The sequence below is a fragment of the Notolepis coatsorum genome (genome assembly GCF_963971535.1).
Source record: "Notolepis coatsorum genome assembly, chromosome: 6".
In the NCBI taxonomy this organism is placed as follows: Eukaryota; Metazoa; Chordata; class Actinopteri; order Aulopiformes; family Paralepididae; genus Notolepis; species Notolepis coatsorum.
Window position 1 is genome coordinate 16,622,640 of NC_140170.1, and position 22,060 is coordinate 16,644,699.

The following is a 22,060-nucleotide window of genomic DNA, read 5'->3' on the forward strand; positions in this document are numbered from 1 at the left end:
CGACCGCACTGCTCGCACACCCCCTGAGGCGGCCCTGGCTGCGACAATACACCACAGAAAAGACACAACGGAACAGTACAGTACAGAATACACCACCTAAAAAATATACACCACGGAACAGTACAGTACGAATTTTTTTTAAATACAAACATCAGGTGCAACGTAACAAAAAGCCAGAGAATATAAGAAGCATGGGGTGAGGATTAGGAGGAGTTGAGCAGCTGTATGGCCTTGGGGAAGAAACTGTGGTTGAACCTCACAGTTCGACTGCCCAGTGACCTGAACGCGTCTATTCTTACCAACGAACTTGCATTTTTCCGCGATCTCATTGGATGTGACATCTGCGCCAATCGTGTGACGCCTGTTTCTATCACTGGTTAAGCTTAGGCACTCTTTCGAAGTTGGTTAAGGTTAGAGTTTGTCTTAGAGCAGGGCGATAGAACACCAGCCCTGATTCCAAACTCTAACCTTAACCAACTTCGAAAGAGTCGCCTAAGCTGACAGAAATGTCAGTGGCCAATGAGATCGCGGAAAAATGCAAGTTTGTTGGTAAAAGAATAGACACGACCTGAACCTCCTACCAGAGGGGAGGTGTGTTAATAGGTGGTGAGCTGGGTGCAGGGGGTCACTGAGGATTGTATTTGCGCGTGTGATGGTGTGATGTTTGTGTATATGGAGTCCAGAGTGGGGAGTTTGCAGTTGATGATTTTGGATGCCCTTTTTATGACCCTATCCAGTCTATGTGTAGTGTGTGTTTGGGTGTGTTGCCGTACCGTACAGTGATGGATAAAGACAGAATGTTTTAGGTGCCCTCTAATATGGAAGAGAATCCACGAGGAGGTTGTCCCCAGTGGTGCGTTATTGAAATCATCTGGGGTGACACGCACCACGTGCACGCGCGCTCCCGGCGCGTGCGCGCGCTCCCGCGAATGCGCATTTAATGTCCCCTCGCTTGGGCACAGACTAAAGACAGTGCCTAATTGCCTCTACGAATGGAATGTAACACGTCTTCACAACAAGGTTAGGTGTGAATGTGTCTGAGAACGTATTTAACACACCTGACAACCGGAGCTATTGATATGCAAATAGCGAGTGAGGTTGCACACCGTGCTACCCCGTCCCATGAACAACGCATGCCTGGTTGTCCCACGGAAACAAGACCGAAGTATTTTTCTGGTCTGCATCAGTGGCGTCGTTAGCCCTGGGCTTCCGGGCTTCTCCTAGCCCCGGATCTATCTTTTTATGTCAGCATTCCCATTGTCTGTGCTGAATGTTTGTTAGTGTTTGGTATTTTTTGTTGGTTTTTAGTACTTTTAAACATCCATTTTTAGTAAGTAGTTTTCATTTGATCCTATAATTCTTTCATTCACCGATTTGTGGACTTTTTTTTTAGTGTCCTGAAAGGTGCCTTATAAATCAAATGCATTATTATTATTATTATTATTATTATTATTATTATTATTATTATTATTATTATTATTATTATTATTATTATTATTATTATTATTATTATTATTATTATTATTTATTATTATTATTATTATCATTATCATTACCATTATTATTATTATTATTATTATTATTATTATTATTATTATTATTATTATTATTATTATTATTATTATTATTATTATTATTATTATTATTATTATTATTATTATTATTATTATTATTATTATTATTATTATTATTATTATTATTATTATTATTATTATTATTATTATTATTATTATTATCATCATCATCCAGGAGGGAAAAGACACTTTGGATAGTAGGGACTGCATCTCTGCCTGTCCTGACCAGGAAACACTTTGCAACTGTGATCTCCTCTGGCAATTGTTGGATATTGTAATGTGTGGCGAGGGGTTGCAGCAATTCCACTGAGAGAAACTGGTCTGAGGCTGGATAACATGCCTGTATGCCTCTCATAAGTTGTTATCCAACTCATGAGAACCTGCTCTCAAGCTCTTGCAGCATTCTGTCGACGACTGGATAGAACAGTCTCTGAGCTGAGGTCTGAGCTTGTGCCACAAGATGACTCAACTACATACTCGTCCATCCTTTTCTGCTTCCTCCTTTGGCTGGTAGTATGTTCCTCAATCCAAAGGCCATTACATATGGCCTTTGTCCTGTCATACATGTCCACTGCCATCTCTGAGGTGCGATAACCTTTGAGTGTGTCCTGCACTGTGCTTTTAAATAGTACAGATATTGAAGATGTGCACTTTAACGCAGCAGCACCTGGAGCCATCCATACCCATGTCCAGTGTCCTATAATAAGCTTTAATCGAACCCTGGTTAATTTCCTCGGATAGTCCGGTTGGTTTGGGGTGGTGTGAAAGCTCATTCACTCTTGCAAGTGAACCCTGCTGCGGTTCATTTGAGATGTGAATGCAAAGCGGACCAAAGGCAGGAAAAGACCCAAAAATCGAATCTTTTTTTTATGAGAAGACTGAAACATATGTATATAATGAAACACACAATACAGTTTTTTTTCGATTGCCTAAGCATGATTTTGAAAACGGGGCCCGGTGTTTCAAAACACACAATTAGCACAACCACACAATTATCAGAACACATCAGATCCTTTGCTAAATTAAACACTTGTCAAAACCATAGACTAATTTATAAAAACTACATTTTGTTAACATATGAAACACACGTTTCATATGACTTAATTCTGTTTGAACCAGTTACACACACTGCTAGACATTGCTAACCTAGAACACATTTAGCAATTCTACTTCTCAGTGATTAGAGTACTGTAATTGAAGTACACAGAGAATGTGCAAATATACAATAAATTCACCAAACACTACACAAGACCAATGCTGTGATGAAAATATAATTTATTTATCTACATATACCCAAATCAATGATGCAGACTGATAAAAAAAATTACATTTTCTCTCCATATACCCAAATCAATGATGCAGACTGATGAAAATATAAATGTTCTCTCCATATAACCAAATCAGTCAACATTTCAACATGGAGAATCACAACAATACATGTCCCAGTTTTCATGCTACTATGTGCATAACACTGTAAGCTCAGCAAATATCAGACAAACATAAAATACTGTATCCAGTACAGGTTAAAATTACAGTAAAACTAAAAAATTTAAAAAATTTAAACAGAAAATACTAGACATTATCTCTTTGCCTAGCTGGATCTGGCAAGATAATTTTTGTTGAGATTCTCCATGTTGACTGATTTGGGAAAATGGGAGAAAATGTATATTTTCATCAGTCTGCATCATTGGTTGTCTTGTGTAGTGTTTGGTGGATGTATTGTATATTTTCACGTTCTCTGTGTACAGTACTTCACTCTCCTTCCATTTTGGTTAAAGACAGGTGAACTCACCTGCTGCATTATTATAGTGCTTAAACCCGATTGGTGTATCTACAATTAAGCAATGGTGTGTTTGTGCATCTGATGGCTGTGTTTAACCAATTGGCTCATATGTGTGGTAATTTGACATTCTGTGTCTAATGTAATGCAAGTGTGTTTAGTGTTTTGCAAATCACTGTGTGTATTGTTTTGCAAAAAGTGTGAGGCTGACATTGTAGGGGTGCAAATCTGGGCCTATATTTTGCTCCTTGAGTGTAAGGTTTTGATAATTGTGTAATACTTTTGATTCTGCAATCTGTTAATAAAGTTTTCAATCAATCAATCAATTAATCAATCAATCAATCAATCAATCAATCAATCAATCAATCAATCAATCAATCAATCAATCAATCAATCAATCAATCAATCAATCAGACAGCACAGGATCCTGTGGCGAGAGGAGACAGACGCTCTGGAGAGAGGAGGACGACATCTGTGATTTAACACTGCCATCTTGTGTCCAGCTTGAGTACTGTTTGTGTCTCGGCCTGTGACGCGCAGTATTGATTGATTGATTGATTGATTGATTGATTGAAAAGTTTATTAACAGATTGCAGAATGGGTACAGTACAGTACAGCTCAATGCATACAATTGTTAAGGGGATGTCATAACTTATGTTATGTGTGTCATAACATATATGACACACACGACATACAGATAGACAGTACTGCTACATCTGTACATTTATGACATACCAGATTTGCAGTACAGTACTGTTTGTGATACAAAAAGTGTCCAGAAGAAAGAGTGTATATACATTTGACGTAGAAACTGTACATTGGAGGAGGTTGGGTATGTGGGGTGGGGTTGGGTGGGTGGGTGGGGGGCTGTACATTGGAGGTGGGGGGGGGGTTGGGTAGGGGGGACACACACTGTACACTGTACATTGGAATACTGACAAAGCCATACTTTACTGTACAACTGGGTTAGGACATTTGTAGGGGCCAGTTTCGAATTGCAGTCTCCCGTAGGTGTTCTTTGAGAGTGTTTTTGAAAGTGGGTAGTGATTCACATTCCTTTACAGCTTTGGGTAGGGCGTTCCACATTGATGTGGCATAATTGCGAAACGTGTTTAGTCCCTTGTTTGAGCCGAATCTGGGTTTAACATGATTTGTGGAGCTCCCTCTTGTGTTGTGGTCGTGGTATTCACTGACCTTTGGGAAGTATTTTGACATGTACATGAGTACCTTTGTCGTATAGTGTATCTTGTAGACCAGGCCCATTGCAAGTTGCTGTACTCTGTCGTCTACTCTAAGCCATCCTAGGTTGTCAAAGTGGGCAGGGATGAGGTGGGTTCTGGGAGTAAAGTCAAGTAGTAGTCTGACTAGTTTGTTTTGATTTGTTTTTTAGTGCCTTTGAGGTGCTTTGGTACCATGAGGTGCAAGCATAGTCGTAGTACCCTTGAATGAGTGCTCCTGCCAGAGTCTTCAGGGTATTCTTGTTTACCAGAGAGGAGATCCGGTACAAGAATCGAGTTTGTTGATTGACTTTTTTTTATTACATTGGATGCCATTTTGTCACAGGAAAGATTAGCCTCTAGGATGGAACCCAGGTATGTAATTTCATCTTTCCGTAGCCCTGCCTGAAGCCCGGTAAGCCTAATATCTCCCTCAGCGAGGGGGGGGAATTCCCCATCGGCTGACTGGTACTGGTAGTAGCCGACTGGTTAGAAACCTGGGGTTACAGTGGTGCCGTGACCCAGGTTTACATGCTGTGGGAGGTCAAAGTGGGTGAATGTCGCAGGGCAGCTGTGCCTGAAGCCTAGTAAACCTAACATACCTTCCTTGACCTGAAGCCTAGTAAACCGAACATACCTTCTTTGACCTGAAGCCTAGTAAACCGAACATACCTTCCTTGACCTGAAGCCTAGTAAACCGAACATACCTTCCTTGACCTGAAGCCTAGTAAACCGAACATACCTTCCTTGACCTGAAGCCTAGTAAACCTAACATACCTTCCTTGACCTGAAGCCTAGTAAACCGAACATACCTTCCTTGGCCTGTAGCCTAGTAAACCTAACATACCTTCCTTGACCTGAAGCCTAGTAAACCGAACATACCTTCCTTGACCTGAAGCCTAGTAAACCTAACATACCTTCCTTGGCCTGAAGCCTAGTAAACCTAACATACCTTCCTTGACCTGAAGCCTAGTAAACCTATATCTCCCTTGGCCTGAAGCCTATCCTACTTGTACCCCGCCATGCTGCTATGACACTTGCATTTCCAGAGGGGTTTAATAAAGGAACACTTGACTTGACTTGAATATAATATGAGAAAAGTAAACAGTGTAAACAAAGGTGCAGATGAGAGTCTGTGGGCCCTATCAGTTATATTATACGTTACAACAATGGGCTGTGAGCCCTATCAGTTATATTATACATTACAACAAGGGGCTGTGAGCCCTATCAGTTATATTATACGTTACAACAAGGGGCTGTGAGCCCTATCAGTTATATTATACGTTACAACAAGGGTCTGTGAGCCCTATCAGTTATATTATACGTTACAACAAGGGGCTGTGAGCCCTATCAGTTATATTATACGTTACAACAAGGGGCTGTGAGCCCTATCAGTTATATTATACGTTACAACAAGGGTCTGTGAGCCCTATCAGTTATATTATACGTTACAACAAGGGGCTGTGAGCCCTATCAGTTATATTATACGTTACAACAAGGGGCTGTGAGCCCTATCAGTTATATTATACGTTACAACAAGGGGCTGTGAGCCCTATCAGTTATATTATACGTTACAACAAGGGTCTGTGAGCCCTATCAGTTATATTATACGTTACAACAAGGGTCTGTGAGCCCTATCAGTTATATTATACGTTACAACAAGGGGCTGTGAGCCCTATCAGTTATATTATACGTTACAACAAGGGGCTGTGAGCCCTATCAGTTATATTATACGTTACAACAAGCGGCTGTGAGCCCTATCAGTTATATTATACGTTACAACAAGGGGCTGTGAGCCCTATCAGTTATATTATACGTTACAACAAGGGTCTGTGAGCCCTATCAGTTATATTATACGTTACAACGAGGGGCTGTGAGCCCTATCAGTTATATTATACGTTACAACAAGGGTCTGTGAGCCCTATCAGTTATATTATACGTTACAACAAGGGGCTGTGAGCCCTATCAGTTATATTATACGTTACAACAAGGGTCTGTGAGCCCTATCAGTTATATTATACGTTACAACAAGGGTCTGTGAGCCCTATCAGTTATATTATACGTTACAACAAGGGGCTGTGAGCCCTATCAGTTATATTATACGTTACAACAAGAGTCTGTGGGCCCTATCAGTTATATTATACGTTACAACAAGGGTCTGTGAGCCCTATCAGTTATATTATACGTTACAACAAGAGTCTGTGGGCCCTATCAGTTATATTATACGTTACAACAAGGGTCTGTGAGCCCTATCAGTTATATTATACGTTACAACAAGGGTCTGTGAGCCCTATCAGTTATATTATACGTTACAACAAGGGGCTGTGAGCCCTATCAGTTATATTATACGTTACAACAAGGGGCTGTGAGCCCTATCAGTTATATTATACGTTACAACAAGCGGCTGTGAGCCCTATCAGTTATATTATACGTTACAACAAGGGGCTGTGAGCCCTATCAGTTATATTATACGTTACAACAAGGGTCTGTGAGCCCTATCAGTTATATTATACGTTACAACGAGGGGCTGTGAGCCCTATCAGTTATATTATACGTTACAACAAGGGTCTGTGAGCCCTATCAGTTATATTATACGTTACAACAAGGGGCTGTGAGCCCTATCAGTTATATTATACATTACAACAAGGGTCTGTGAGCCCTATCAGTTATATTATACGTTACAACAAGGGTCTGTGAGCCCTATCAGTTATATTATACGTTACAACAAGGGGCTGTGAGCCCTATCAGTTATATTATACGTTACAACAAGAGTCTGTGGGCCCTATCAGTTATATTATACGTTACAACAAGGGTCTGTGAGCCCTATCAGTTATATTATACGTTACAACAAGAGTCTGTGGGCCCTATCAGTTATATTATATGTTACAACAAGGCTCTGTGAGGCGGTTAGGTGGCCGAGCGGAGATTGCGTTCGTCACCAGCCCCGGAGCTGTGAGCTCGATTCGCCTGTTCGAATCCAGCTCACAGCTCCGGGGTTGTCACCAGCTTGGCTGGCCGTCTGCACTGATACAATTGGCTGTATCAGAGGGTGGGAGAAGCTGGCGGGGTGGGTCCGGGTCGTTGTAAACAGCGACTCCTACAGTTCGGTCGGGGCGCCTGCTAAGCGCGGATTGGACGTGAGGGGGATAGTGTGGTCCTCCCACACGCTACGCCCTCTCAATGAGAATCCGCGCTGCCAGGTGAAAAGAAGCGGTGATTGGCTGGACGTGTGTCGGAGGAAGCACGTGGTAGCCTCCACTCTCCCAGATGATCTGACTGTGGGGGGTAAGTGCGCAGCGATCAGGAAGGGACTGGGAATTGGCATACGACTAACATTGGGATGGGAGAAAATCGGAGGAAAATGGAGAAAAAAAAAAAAAAAAAAAAAAAAAAAGGGTCTGTGAGCCCTATCAGTTATATTATACGTTACAACAAGGGGCTGTGAGCCCTATCAGTTATATTATACGTTACAACAAGGGTCTGTGAGCCCTATCAGTTATATTATACGTTACAACAAGGGTCTGTGAGCCCTATCAGTTATATTATACGTTACAACAAGGGTCTGTGAGCCCTATCAGTTATATTATACGTTACAACAAGGGGCTGTGAGCCCTATCAGTTATATTATACGTTACAACGAGGGGCTGTGAGCCCTATCGGTTATATTATACGTTACAACAAGGGTCTGTGGGCCCTATCAGTTATATTATACGTTACAACAAGGGTCTGTGAGCCCTATCAGTTATATTATACGTTACAACAAGGGGCTGTGAGCCCTATCAGTTATATTATATGTTACAACAAGGGTCTGTGAGCCCTATCAGTTATATTATACGTTACAACAAGGGTCTGTGAGCCCTATCAGTTATATTATACGTTACAACAAGAGTCTGTGGGCCCTATCAGTTATATTATATGTTACAACAAGAGTCTGTGAGCCCTATCAGTTATATTATACGTTACAACAAGGGGCTGTGAGCCCTATCAGTTATATTATACGTTACAACAAGGGGCTGTGAGCCCTATCAGTTATATTATACGTTACAACGAGGGGCTGTGAGCCCTATCAGTTATATTATACGTTACAACAAGGGGCTGTGAGCCCTATCAGTTATATTATACGTTACAACAAGGGGCTGTGAGCCCTATCAGTTATATTATACGTTACAACAAGGGTCTGTGAGCCCTATCAGTTATATTATATGTTACAACAAGGGTCTGTGAGCCCTATCAGTTATATTATACGTTACAACAAGGGGCTGTGAGCCCTATCAGTTATATTATACGTTACAACGAGGGGCTGTGAGCCCTATCAGTTATATTATACGTTACAACAAGGGGCTGTGAGCCCTATCAGTTATATTATACGTTACAACAAGGGGCTGTGAGCCCTATCAGTTATATTATACGTTACAACAAGGGGCTGTGAGCCCTATCAGTTATATTATACGTTACAACGAGGGGCTGTGAGCCCTATCAGTTATATTATACGTTACAACGAGGGGCTGTGAGCCCTATCAGTTATATTATACGTTACAACGAGGGTCTGTGAGCCCTATCAGTTATATTATACGTTACAACAAGGGTCTGTGAGCCCTATCAGTTATATTATTTATATGTTACAACAAGGGGCTGTGAGCCCTATCAGTTATATTATTTATATGTTACAACGAGGGTCTGTGAGCCCTATCAGTTATATTATTTATATGTTACAACAAGGGGCTGTGAGCCCTATCAGTTATATTATTTATATGTTACAACAAGGGTCTGTGAGCCCTATCAGTTATATTATACGTTACAACAAGGACATGTAGCCAATACAAAATAGGCCACTGTGCATTAAAGCGGACCGACGTGTCAAAGGTACTCACAGTTGCACGAGGGTTTCGGACAGAGATACGGGATGGTTTGAAAGCTCGGCGTTGCTAATAAACATTTAAAAAAAATATATAAACTGGTCAAAACGGCATTATTTCCGGCATTGGCTGCCTGGTGCGCCTGCGCTGTGATCACAGCGCATGCGCATCGTGCACCCAACGCCGGAAATAATGACATTTTGAGCAGTGTTGACCAGTTTATAAACAATATTTAAAACGTTTATTAGCAACGCCGAGCTTTCAAACCATCCCGTATCTCAGTCCAAAACCCTTGTGCAACTGTGAGTACATTTGACATGTCTCTGTGATATTTGTATAACGAGCGGTTCGGTTAGAACCAGTCCTTCATGGTCAACATACCATTGGTTTCCTATCGAGGAGCAAGTGACTGTGGACTCTGTGCCTCTGGTTCATGCAGCTAGCAGCTAGTCCTGGTTCCTGACACTCACAGCAAACTAGACGGGAGGAGAGTCACTCTGTTTTCACGTCGTTTCGGGGGCGGTTGATTATAAACGTAACCCTCCTAACCTCAATAGATTAAATCATATAATATATGTTGTTGTCATTAATCAATACATCCTGCATGATGCCACACAGTGCCACAATTAAGTTCCTGCAGTGCATGACGCGTGCTGTGGTGCTGGTGGGCATGTCTGAGCTTGCCTGACTGACTGAATGAATGAATGAATGAGAACTTTATTAACAGATTGCAGAATGGGTACAATACAGTACGGCTCTTGTTTACATCAGGGTCCCCCTGTAAGGGATAACCTGTCCCTTGTGAGTTCTTGAATTGATATGGTCATGGACCAGTCGACCAAAAGATTCGCAGAACGACAGAGTATTTCAAACGGAGCTTTTATTTCATCACACAGAGAAGAAGAGAACTCTCCTCCTGCAGCCCATGGGCTCAGCTCCTCGCACCACCAGTAGAAGAAAGAATTCATCATCACATGACATTTTATACCCTCTTGGACGGAGGAGAGAAGGGAGGGGTGTATGTGTGTATCTGTATCTGTGTGTGTATGTATGTGTGTGTGTGGTGTGTGTGTGTGCTAGTCTGTGTGTGTGCTTGTTTCAGAAGGGGGGCTAATGGGTTACAGATGTAGACCAGGAGAGACCCCTAGTCTCGAACAACATCCCAACAAATCACGGCCCTGACAGCTGGGTAAGGGAGATGTGTGCGCGTGTGTACGTGAGTGTGTGTGCGTGTGCGCGTCGGAAGAGGAGGATGTGTGTGTGTGTGAGGCGCGCGTGCGTGTGTGTGAGGAGGGAGCCACAGACAGTCAGGATGTACAGGGGGCCCTGTGTGTGTTAATGGGTGTGTGTGGAAGGAGACAGCCACGAGGTCAGCAGGTCACGCCAATGCAGGGAGGGAGAAGGCAGACACACAGACGTTCACAGGCATATTATACATTATGGCCTTTAGATATATATAAGATATTGACATCAAATATTACTAGATCAATGAACTAAAACTATCAATCCCCCTTTTGACATATAAATCAATATGTCAACACAACAGTTCATTGATGGATCTGTACCCGTCGATTGTCAACCATTACATGCACATCACATCTAATACCAGACGGGATAACAACACCAGGAGAGGAGAGAGAGAGAGATAGAGGGAGGGGGGGGAGCGGGAGAGAGAGAGAGAAGAAAGAGAGAAACACAGACTTGCAACTTTATCAGACGATACATGTAACCCCTGTGGGATCCCCCTTACTCAGGCACACGCAACGTCCATCAGGGCGCTACCTTCCCTCTGTTACAGTACACCGCCCACCTGGGTCGGCCCCATCTTCTAGAGGGCAAGGGCCCCTTCCTGAGTTGGTCCCCGTCCCAGGGTGCGGCCCCCTAGACAAACGCGTCTCCTCTGGTCTGCTGCCTTCCCAGTGTCTCTGGACTGTCCCCTCCACCTCTCGCCAGCTAGCCCACCGTCTCTCCAGCTCAGCTCAGTGTCTCTCCTGCTGCCGCTTCCCCCGTTCTCATCGTGGATGATCTGCCTGTCGTAGATGATCTGCGGTGCCTATGATCTGCGGTGCCTGCGGTGCCTGGCTGCGGTGTTCCTCTCCGGCCTCTGCTGCTATCTCCTCCGGTCTGCCTCTCTTCATCCTGGCCCGTCTGTCCTTCGTCTCCTCCTGCCTGTCACCGTCGAGGGTCGTCTGGTGGTCTCGTCACGGACGTCTGAGAGGCTGCTGCTGGTACCTCACCCTAGGGCTTGGTAAGTTACCCACAGCTAGAGCTGCAGAGTCTAGTCTTGAGAGTGTGCTTCTTTTTCTGAGTACAAATCATCAATGGCATTTACATACCGTATGAAGATTGGCAAGTGGTGAAGGAACGGTGAATGATGGCGACTCACAGCACAATTCTCTTTGTATTTCGGTCTAAAAAAAATAAACAGCATGCACAAAATGTGCAGAGTAATCACTCAGTTGTCCATATCAGCAGTTCACTTGGACTAAATACATAATTTACATACTACAAATATCTCAATAATAACTATATATTTGAAGAACATTTCAGCTTAGATTGAATAATGGCCCATCTGCTTGTAGCTGAATTAACCAACTAAAACGTTTATTCTAAATGCACAATATACAATTTCACATTAAACGATACCATTGGTAGCTTAATCAGGTATTAGCTTATCCTGACTGGTTTTATAAACATATCAAACATCAATTATGAACATGCTAATTTGCTGTTGGCTATAACAGCTACATCAGGGGACCCTGATATAAACAAGACGAAAGTCTCTCTGGTCTGCATCCCCTTAACAATTGTATGTATTGAGCTGTACTGTACTGTACCCATTCTGCAATCTGTTAATAAAGTTTTCAATCAATCAATCAACTCACTTGAAACGGTGTGTCTCTGTCGGCAGCTCCTGTGCTAAGAGATACGTTAGCTATTAGCTCCTCCCTAGCTAGCTTCTGCTAACTGCTAATGATAACTGGAAATACGATAGTTAGCTGTAGTCCGCGAATCACTGACGTTCCTAAACATCTAACTAGCTAACTAACTACTCCAACTCACACTCTCTGGGGGAATAATGTCCGTGAAATAGGCAACTATTATCCGTGGTCAAAATGCCCGTGGCGTGGCATAATTTAAAAGGTAACAGGAAGTGACGCACGATGCCTAAACACTTCCTTCTTCTTCTTCTTATTGAGGTTTAACGGCGGCCGACCACTTGTTAGGGTATGTGCCGCCATCTACTGGTATCCTTTACCTCCTACAAAATCCAATTCCCCTCACCTTCATGGAGTGCAACTAATGCTGCTACTTCCTGATTGAGCCCCCCTCTGCGAGACACTCCTTGCCCCCTGCTGCCTGACTCTGTACTCCTTGGTCACCCGCTGCCTCCTTATTCAATTCCCTAACCACCTCCTCCAATGTCAGACCTTCCATACCTAAATGTTGAACCGCTATCCTAACAATCATTTTTGTTCTATCTGTTCTACCCTCAATTTTTGCCGCAGTATTAACTACCCCTGCCACGAAGCCCACAATACTAAATTTCTCCTCCCACACCCTCTCTCTATCCCCCTGCCCTACCCTTTCTGCCAACTGCCCTTCTCCAAACCCCTGCACCCTAACTTGACTTCCTTGTCCTACCCTCCTAGCCGCCTCTGCATACGATAACTTCCCCTCCCTTCTAACACTCTGAACCACTACCTCCCTCTTCATCACCTCACACCCCCTAAACGCTACACTATGCTCCCCTCCACAACTACAACACCACAGCTTCACTCCCTCTCCACACTTCCCATAGTCATGCTCCCCGCCACACCTAGCACACCTCTGTCCCTTCCTACATGAAACTGCTATATGACCAAACTCCTGGCACCTGTAACATCTCAGAGGACTCTGAACAAATTCCCTAACCCTATACACCCCATTCCCTACATACACCTTACTTGGAACAACCTCACCTTCAAACTTAATCACAACCGTCTCCGTCACTACCCTATCTGCCCCCCTCTTCATCCTTTCTGCACCCTTAACTTTCCCATTACGCACATCTCTCCCTAACTCTTCCACCAGCAGGTCTTATATAACAGGAGGTGCAAATCCAGAGCCTGCAGAATAATTAAACACCCCCCACCACCCCAACAACAGCCTGTTCAAGCAGGCAAACGCCGTACACACACTACGAGAACAGAGACACTCCGGCTCAGCTTCTTCCCCCAGGCCATCAGAACACTGAACTCTCCATCTCACAATGTGAACTTGGTTAATTATATTAACGTATAGCTGGTAATATAAAGTTTACCATAATGCTTCTAATAATTTAAATTAGATATGTACAATTGCAAAAATTGCACAAGATTATGCACATATTCTTGACGATACTACATATATGCAGTGAAAGGGTTAACATACTGTGTATTGTTGCAGTGAAAGGGTTAACCGTTTGGTAGTGTGGCAGTGAAAGGGTTAACAATTGTGTGTATTGAGCTGTACTGTACTGTACCCATTATGCAATCTGTTAATAAAAAATGTCAATCAAGGCTAGGCTAAATTCGGTCTAGAATGGGGTGAAAAGTGAAAGTTTGGTAGACGTCTATTCTAGACGTGTTTTGAACGTCTAAGCTTAGATGTTGTTTCAACGTTGTGACATAGACGTCTAAAATCAGTCTAGAATGGGGTGAAAAGTGAAAGTTTGGTAGACGTCCATTCTAGACGTGTTTTGAACGTCTAAGCTTAGACGTGTTTTGAACGTCTAAGCTTAGACGTTGTTTCAACGTCATGACATAGACGTCTAAAATCAGTCTAGAATGGGGTGAAAAGTGAAAGTTTGGTAGACGTCTATTCTAGACATCTTTTAAACGTCTAAGCTTAGACGTTGTTTCAACGTCATGACATAGACGTCTAAAATCAGTCTAAAGTGGGGTGAAAAGTGAAAGTTTGGTAGACGCCTAAGCTTAGACGTGTTTTGAACGTCTAAGCTTAGACGTGTTTTGAACGTCTAAGCTTAGACGTTTAAACAATGTCTAAAATGGGGTGAAAAGTGAAAGTTTGGTAGACGTCTAAGCTTAGACAAGATTCTCCTGGGCTATATGAGAGCTATGGATAGACACACACACACACACACACACACACACACACACACACACAGTCAGAAGAACGTTCAGACATGTTATTTAATCATGCAGGATTGTGATCAGTCAGGTTTCCCAGCACTATCAGCGCCACCTGCTGATCAAATGGCAAACCATCTGCACAGCAGACTCACCAGCTTCCCGTTCCACTCGCCTCCCTAAACTCACGCCCCTCAGGACATCTGGGTCACATCTGTGCATATTGTTAATATTTTCAGATGTGAGTGCATTGAAATAATATACTTAGTGCATAGTTTAAAATACGTCTAAGCTTAGACAAGATTATCCTGGGCTAAATGCGAGCGATGGATAGACGTCACCTTAAATCTTCGGAAATATCGTGCTCAGATATTTGTAGGCGCGTTTGCAGGACGTCTGTGGTGCATATTTTTCATATTTGGAGATGTTAATGCATTGAAATAATACGTTTAGTGCATAGTTTAAAATACGTCTACAAAAAAACACGATTTGGCTGGGTTATACGAGAGCTATGCAAGACGCTTGGTTGAAAAGACGTGTTTTGCTCACTGGGTGCTCTTTAAGAGCGGTTTTGAATGTGGGTAGGGCTGTGGGTAGGGCGTTCCACATTGTTGTGGCATAATTGCGAAATGTGTTTAGTCCCTTGTTTGTGCCAAATCTGGGTTGCACATAATTTGTGGAACTCCCTCTGGTGTTGTGGGCGTGGTATTCACTGACCTTTGGGAAGTATTTCGACATGTACATGGGTACCTGTGTGGTCGTGTAGTGTATCTTGTAGACCAGGCCCATTGCAAGTTGCTGTACTCTGTCGTCTACTCTAAGCCATCCTAGGTAGTCAAAGTGGGCAGGGGTGAGGTGGGTTTTAGGAGTAAGGTCAAGCAGTAGTCTGACCAGTTTGTTTTGTGATGTTTGTAATCTTGTTTTTAGCGCCTTTGAGGTGCTTTGGTACTGTTGTGAAGGGCCAGATTAAACCGAATATATATATTTATTTATATATATATATTTAATTGTATTTGTATATTCTCTAATATTCCCTGATATCCCTTGTATATTCCTTGTACAATATGCATTGAATATCCATTCTAGCCTACTGAACATCCCATAATAGTCTCCATTCTACTATTGGTCGAGACCTTGGTGCCAGGCTGCCATACCCCTCAGACCCAGTTCAAACGTACCGCTCCACATGTACGAACAAGTCCTAGTTCCGCGTAGGAATCTGGCTACCGCACCACTAATGGGACTATTTGTTCATAGTGCGTATATATACTGCGCTACTAAAGTAGGACTTCCTTTTCAGTCCAGTTTCTTACCCTCCAATAGAGTCACAGACGTAAAGCCTCCCCGCGACGCCACGTGTGGGAGTAAGGCCAAGTTCGCCTACCATCGGTATTGAGACATCGTGTATATTAATATTTGAATAGTCATATTTGGCACTATATCGTCGAGTTGGACGTAGTCTATTAAGCTAATAATAGTCTGTTAATATATAGTGCTTCGTGCGGTGAGAATACTACCGTAGTCAGTACCCCATCGTTTCGGGCAGAGAACTGGCTGCTTACCCAGGGTGGTTGACCCCACGTGAAGCTGCACCCGAGGAGCCCCAGAGCCGACGAGCGAGTGGACCTGTATACCGGATTATTCTACCGACGACAGCCCGCCTTCCCAGGCACGGATTATGCTTTGTATACTTTGATTATTCCATGGATAAAGACCCCCGACACTGCCGTGTGTTGGAACCCCCCCCCCTGGAGAGGACGCAAGGTGAGGAGACGCTCTGCAAGACGAGGTCGCTTCACGTCTCTCCCCCGTGGACCGGAGAGAGCCGGCCCACAAAGAGTCCACCTGCTTTCATCTGTGGTCCAAGGATCGCCGGCGCATTGAACGGCACTACAGTGGGTTCACCTGGGATACCCTTGGCCGGATGAGGCAGCCGGATTCTACCCCCCCCCTCCTACTCCTGTCGGCTTACAAGCGACCGGATTAACCCCCCCTAGTGTGTCCAGTATATAATCATTAAAGTATCATTGCTGCTATCCCTTAAACTATTCCAGGTCGTATATGTACCACCTGCGCCTTCAGAGATTGGACATTCTCTATTGATATACCGACGAATACTCTTGCCATAAAAGTGCATACTATTTCCATTCATAAATGTGATTGATTTGATTAAGTGCTTGCTCTACACACCATCGCTGTGTAGAAATAAAGACCTATTTCTAATTCGTACATTTGTGTTGGATCCGTTTCATCTACGTGACAGTGTTCATCATAATATATTTATGCCGTGTACTGGGTGGCCGAATATTAAGTACAAAGGTAGTGGTAGTAAGTATCATATCTAGTAATACAGTCAGGGAATTGTACCCCTCAGTTACAATTGGTCCTTCGAGCCGGATGGTAATTAGTGTAATATTAATATAGTGTTATTAATATTGAAATGGCCTATGATGAACACTCCACGAAACGATCCTCCTAACCAACGCCCGCAGCGCGAACGACGGCTCCCTCAGTACTTAGAGGCCTACGCTGTCAGTCAACAACCTAGTCTTCTACTAACAGTAAACGCGGTAAAACTAGAAAGTAAAAGTATGTCTAACCCCAACGCCCAGACTACCCCGACCATAGAGGCCCCTACGGGCTCTAATGTAACTGACCAAGTTCACGGTGGGGACCAGTGGGAACCAGACATGACTTCACACCCCGCCAGTACTGAAGAAGTAGTCCCCGATGAGTCCCGGGAGGAATACAACGCTACCGAGAGAGAACTCGGCACGGAAGAAGACGGGGAGAGCACCGTGGAGATAGAGCTCCAAGGCTCCGCAAGGAGTACCCCGAGGGAAGGCTCCCCTATACAACCGCCTTCTCCCAGCGAGGCAGAGAGGACCCTACAGCAGGCCTTCCTCATCAGCCTGAACGCCGCTGCTGAACGCGTCCGACTGCAGATCCAGCAGCGAAGCGAACACGAGCAGATACGTCTAGAAATAAGACGCATTCAGATGGAAGAGAATGTGGCCCGAGAACGAGCCGGTGCTCAACGGGACGCAGCGCGCGACAGACAGCAGTCGCAACTAATAGAACAGCTGATCAGACGGACAACACCCTCTCCCTCCGCCAGAGGCTCCAGGAACTCGTCTAGACACACCTCCAGGGCGGCATCCCCTAGCCGAGTAAACAACCCTGAACTTGACCAACAGACGAGGTCTATACCCCCCACAGACCACCTCCCCCCACCGGTCCAAGCGAGACCTAGCAACCGGGAAGGAGCAGCATATCCTGTGGAGAGGCTAAACCAGAGACTACAAGCACTGGATGACCTAACTGAAGACGAAGAGGAAGAGGAGGAGAACCACGCCCGAAGACAGCACAGTACTCTACCGGACCAGGAGGTCCGGTACAGCCCAGGCTATACTCCCGCGGAGCTGCGCTACAGACCCCCGACTCTATACACGGGTGAGCACGACGCACGACCCGCACCGAGGAACAGCACCTGGACAAGCGGGCCATGGTACACTGCCGGTACCAGCCCATACCAAGGAGCGGGAGGAGACTCGCCTAGGAGGCCTCTCCCCCAACGCTCGCCGATGTATCCACAGTCAGCGTCATACATTGGCACGCCTATGGTACCCGACTTCACCCAAGAGAACCGGGCCCAGTATACAGAACTCCGCATGTGTCTGGAGACCATGTTGGTGGATGTATTGGATGAACGCCACAAATACGCCATCCTACTGAAGCACTTAAAGGTACCCCGCGCACATAATATAGCGCTCGCCTACGCGACTTCCACCACCCCATACACAGCAGCGCTGGTAGCATTGGACCAGAGGTATGGGCGCATATGGGATTACGTGATCCAGGAGATCCGACACATCGACCGCTTACCCCCAGCAATAGACAATCGAGCACTGGACGACCTGTCCATCAGAGTGCAGTCCCTGGTAGGGATGTTGGGAGCGCAAAGAGAGAAGGGGAGGCATGAACTTTACGCCAACTCAAATGTGGAAAGGATTCTGGAGAAGCTGCCGCCCGCTCGTCAGGAGCGCTTTAGGCGGCAGAGGGACCACAGAGACCCGAATGGCCCCGAACCGAACCTCCTCGATCTAGCAGACTTCCTGGCGAGAGAAGTCAGCAGCCTACGGCTAGATACATTCGGACGGAGCACCCCTGGCTCCAGAGAAGGAACCAGACGACTAAATGATGGAAGAAGATCGGTGACTGTGATGCACCAATCGGAGTCAGTACCGAGCAGCAGGAGCCACAGTACCCCCTCCAGAACGGAGAAGTGGAAGATAGTGTGCCCCTACTGTGAGAAAGAACACTGGCTAGCGCAATGTGACTCCTTCCCCAAGCTGAACGCGGAGGAAGCAGGTCAATGGATAAAGTCCAACAAGCGCTGTTTTCGCTGTGCGCGCTCACACATGGCAGCCGAATGCCGCTTAAAGAAAAGGTGCACCAAGTGCGATGGAGCCCATCTGGACATACTTCACGACAGTAACAGACGGCGCCCTTCACCCGCACCATCCAGCCGCAAAGCGAGCGTCATGTACATCGATCCCGCCAGCAGCAGTGGAGCCCGAGTACTCCTAAAAGTAGTGCGTGTGACACTAAGCTACCAGAATAAAGTCCTGGACACTTACGCCGTCCTCGATGACGGGTCAGAGAAGACCCTGCTGCTCGCCTCCGCTGCGGCCCAGCTAGGGCTGCGGGGAAGCGAAACCCAAATGACAATTCGGACAATAAGACGAGATTTGAAGACGATAAAGGGCGAGAATGTCTCATTCTCTATCGCAGCAAGCGGCCAGCCTGAGCGACGGTACCAGATTGCAGACGCTTTCACCAGCCAAGAAATAGGACTGTCGCGGTACACATACCCCGTCGCCAAGCTGATGGAGAAATATGTACATCTGCGCAAGTTACCGATCCCGCTCATAGACAATGCTATGCCGACCCTGTTGATAGGCTCCGACCATGCAGACCTCATTGTCCCGATAGACCGGGTTCATACCGGACCCCGAGGCTGTCCTGCAGCAGTCGAGACCCGTTTGGGATGGACTCTCCAAGGCCTGCTCGCCAAATCTCTCAACCGAAGTACAGCCACTAGATGTCTCCACTCCCGAGTCACAGAGGGAGAAACCGCACTCCTGCAACACGTAGAGCGGCTATGGACCTTGGAACAAATGCCCTTTAAGAACGGAAAGAAAGACATTCGCTCTAAAGATGACATTTACGCCATTCACCTCCTCGAGACAGGGACCAAGAGAGTCCCGGTCAACGGCGTGTTGAGATACGCCACGCCACTCCTGCGGCGAGAAGGAATGCCTACTTTCCACGCCAAGACAGACGCCACAGAACGGTACCTGCTGAACACGGAGCGGCGCTTAGCCAAGAACCCCGCCCAAGAGAGTGTATACCGCGCTGAGATTGAGAAGCTCATCACAGCGGGACACGTCACAAAGATGGACATTAAAGAGGCTGACCAGACCACTGAATCGTGGTACGTGCCCCACCACAAGGTCCATCACAACGGTAAAGACCGCATAGTATTTAACTGCAGCTACCAGATCGGATCCCAAAATCTGAATAAAGAGTTACTGCCCGGTCCCACACTCGGCCCCTCCCTACTCGGCGTTCTACTCCGCTTCCGCCAGGAAAGGGTGGCCATCAGCGGGGACATTAAAGGAATGTTCCTGCAGGTGAGATTAGTAGAGGCAGACAAGCCCCTGTTACGGTTCCTATGGAGAGAGAAGCCAGGAGATGAGCACCCAGCCATCTACCAATGGGAAGTCCTCCCCTTCGGAACGACGTGCAGCCCCTGCTGTGCTACATTTGCACTACAGAAACATGTAGCAGAGGACCCAGCAGCGGACGAAGAGGTCCGACACAGCGTAAAGAACAGCTTCTACGTAGACAACTGTCTACAAAGCCTTTCAACCCAAGAAGAAGCCGAGGCTCTCCTGATTAAACTCCGCGCCTCATTGATCAAAGGCGGCTTTGATCTCAGGCAGTGGGCCAGCAGCGATCCGCAAGTACTGCACAGCCTCTCCTCCGAGGACAAGGCAGCCAGCAGCGAGACCTGGATGGCTACAATCCCGGGAGAAGCCCAGGAGATGACCCTGGGATTGGTGTGGCGATTCAAAACAGATTCGCTTCACTACAGACACAAGCCCCTGACTACGGAGCAGGGAAGGCCGGCGGCGGCGCCGACCACCAGACGGAGTGTGTACACAACACTCGCCCGACAATATGACCCGCTAGGATGTATTCTACCGTACACCACCAGGGCAAAAATGATTGTACGAGCATTGTGGGACAAGGACCAGGGCTGGGACGACCCCATTCCCGCACACCTTGCATCCACCTGGAGAGAGTGGGAGATGGAGCTCCACTCACTCCCAGGCGTTAATATGCGCCGAAGCTACTTCCCACCCACGGTGAGGCCAGAGACATGTAAAATGGACTTACACGTCTTCAGTGACGCCTCAGAGGTCGCATACGGATCAGTAGCCTACTTACGGGCCCAAGAGAAGGGGGGAGAGATCTACACAGCATTTGTCCTCGCCCGCTCGAGAATAGCCCCACGCAAGCAACAATCTATCCCACGTCTAGAGCTCTGCGCAGCCCTAGCCGGAGCGCACCTAGCCACGCTCATCCAACGTGAGCTCACCATACCGGTGTCTAGAACAATCCTGTGGTCAGATTCCACGACGGTACTCGCCTGGATCAAATCGGACTCATGCAAGTACAAAGTCTTCGTGGGAGTCAGAGTCACCGAGATTCAAGACTTAACCGAAGAGTTAACCGGAGAAACAGAGTGGCGCTACGTTGATACAAAACAGAACCCAGCTGACGTCATCACCCGGGGGATCCCCCTGGATGACCTCACCCGTCGCAATGTCTACAGTGACGGCCCCGCATTCCTAAGACTCCCGGAAGGACAGTGGCCCATGCCTATCCCGAGGGAAGCAAGTCCAGAGGAGGTGGAAAATAAGAAGTCTGTGTTCTGTGGATTGAGCACCGTAGCCTCCACCGACCCTAACATAGACGATTGCACGTCCATAGAGAGTGCACAACAAAGAACATTCCTGCGGTACCACCCGGAGTGCAAGTCCCCCGCTGATATGTCAGCAGCTAACTACGAGGAAGCAGAATTGCTTCTACTGCAGCGAGCCCAGAGAGACTCGTTCCCCGATGAATTGGCCTGTCTACAGGGAGGAAAGCCCGTCCCATCCGACAGCAGATTAATTCATCTGGCCCCCGAGAGCGACGCTCATACCCTCATCAGAGTGGGTGGTCGCCTACGCAGAGCCCCCAATCTACCGGATGACATTAAATACCCGATCGTATTGAACAGCCGACACAAGGTCACAGAGCTGATTATAAAGAAATACGATGAGGATGTACATCACGCAGGAGCAGAAAGAGTCTTCGCGGAAATCAGACGTCGTTACTGGATCCTACAAGGAAGAGAGGCGGTACGACGCTTCCAGCGAACATGTCTAGACTGCCGCAAGTGGCGCGC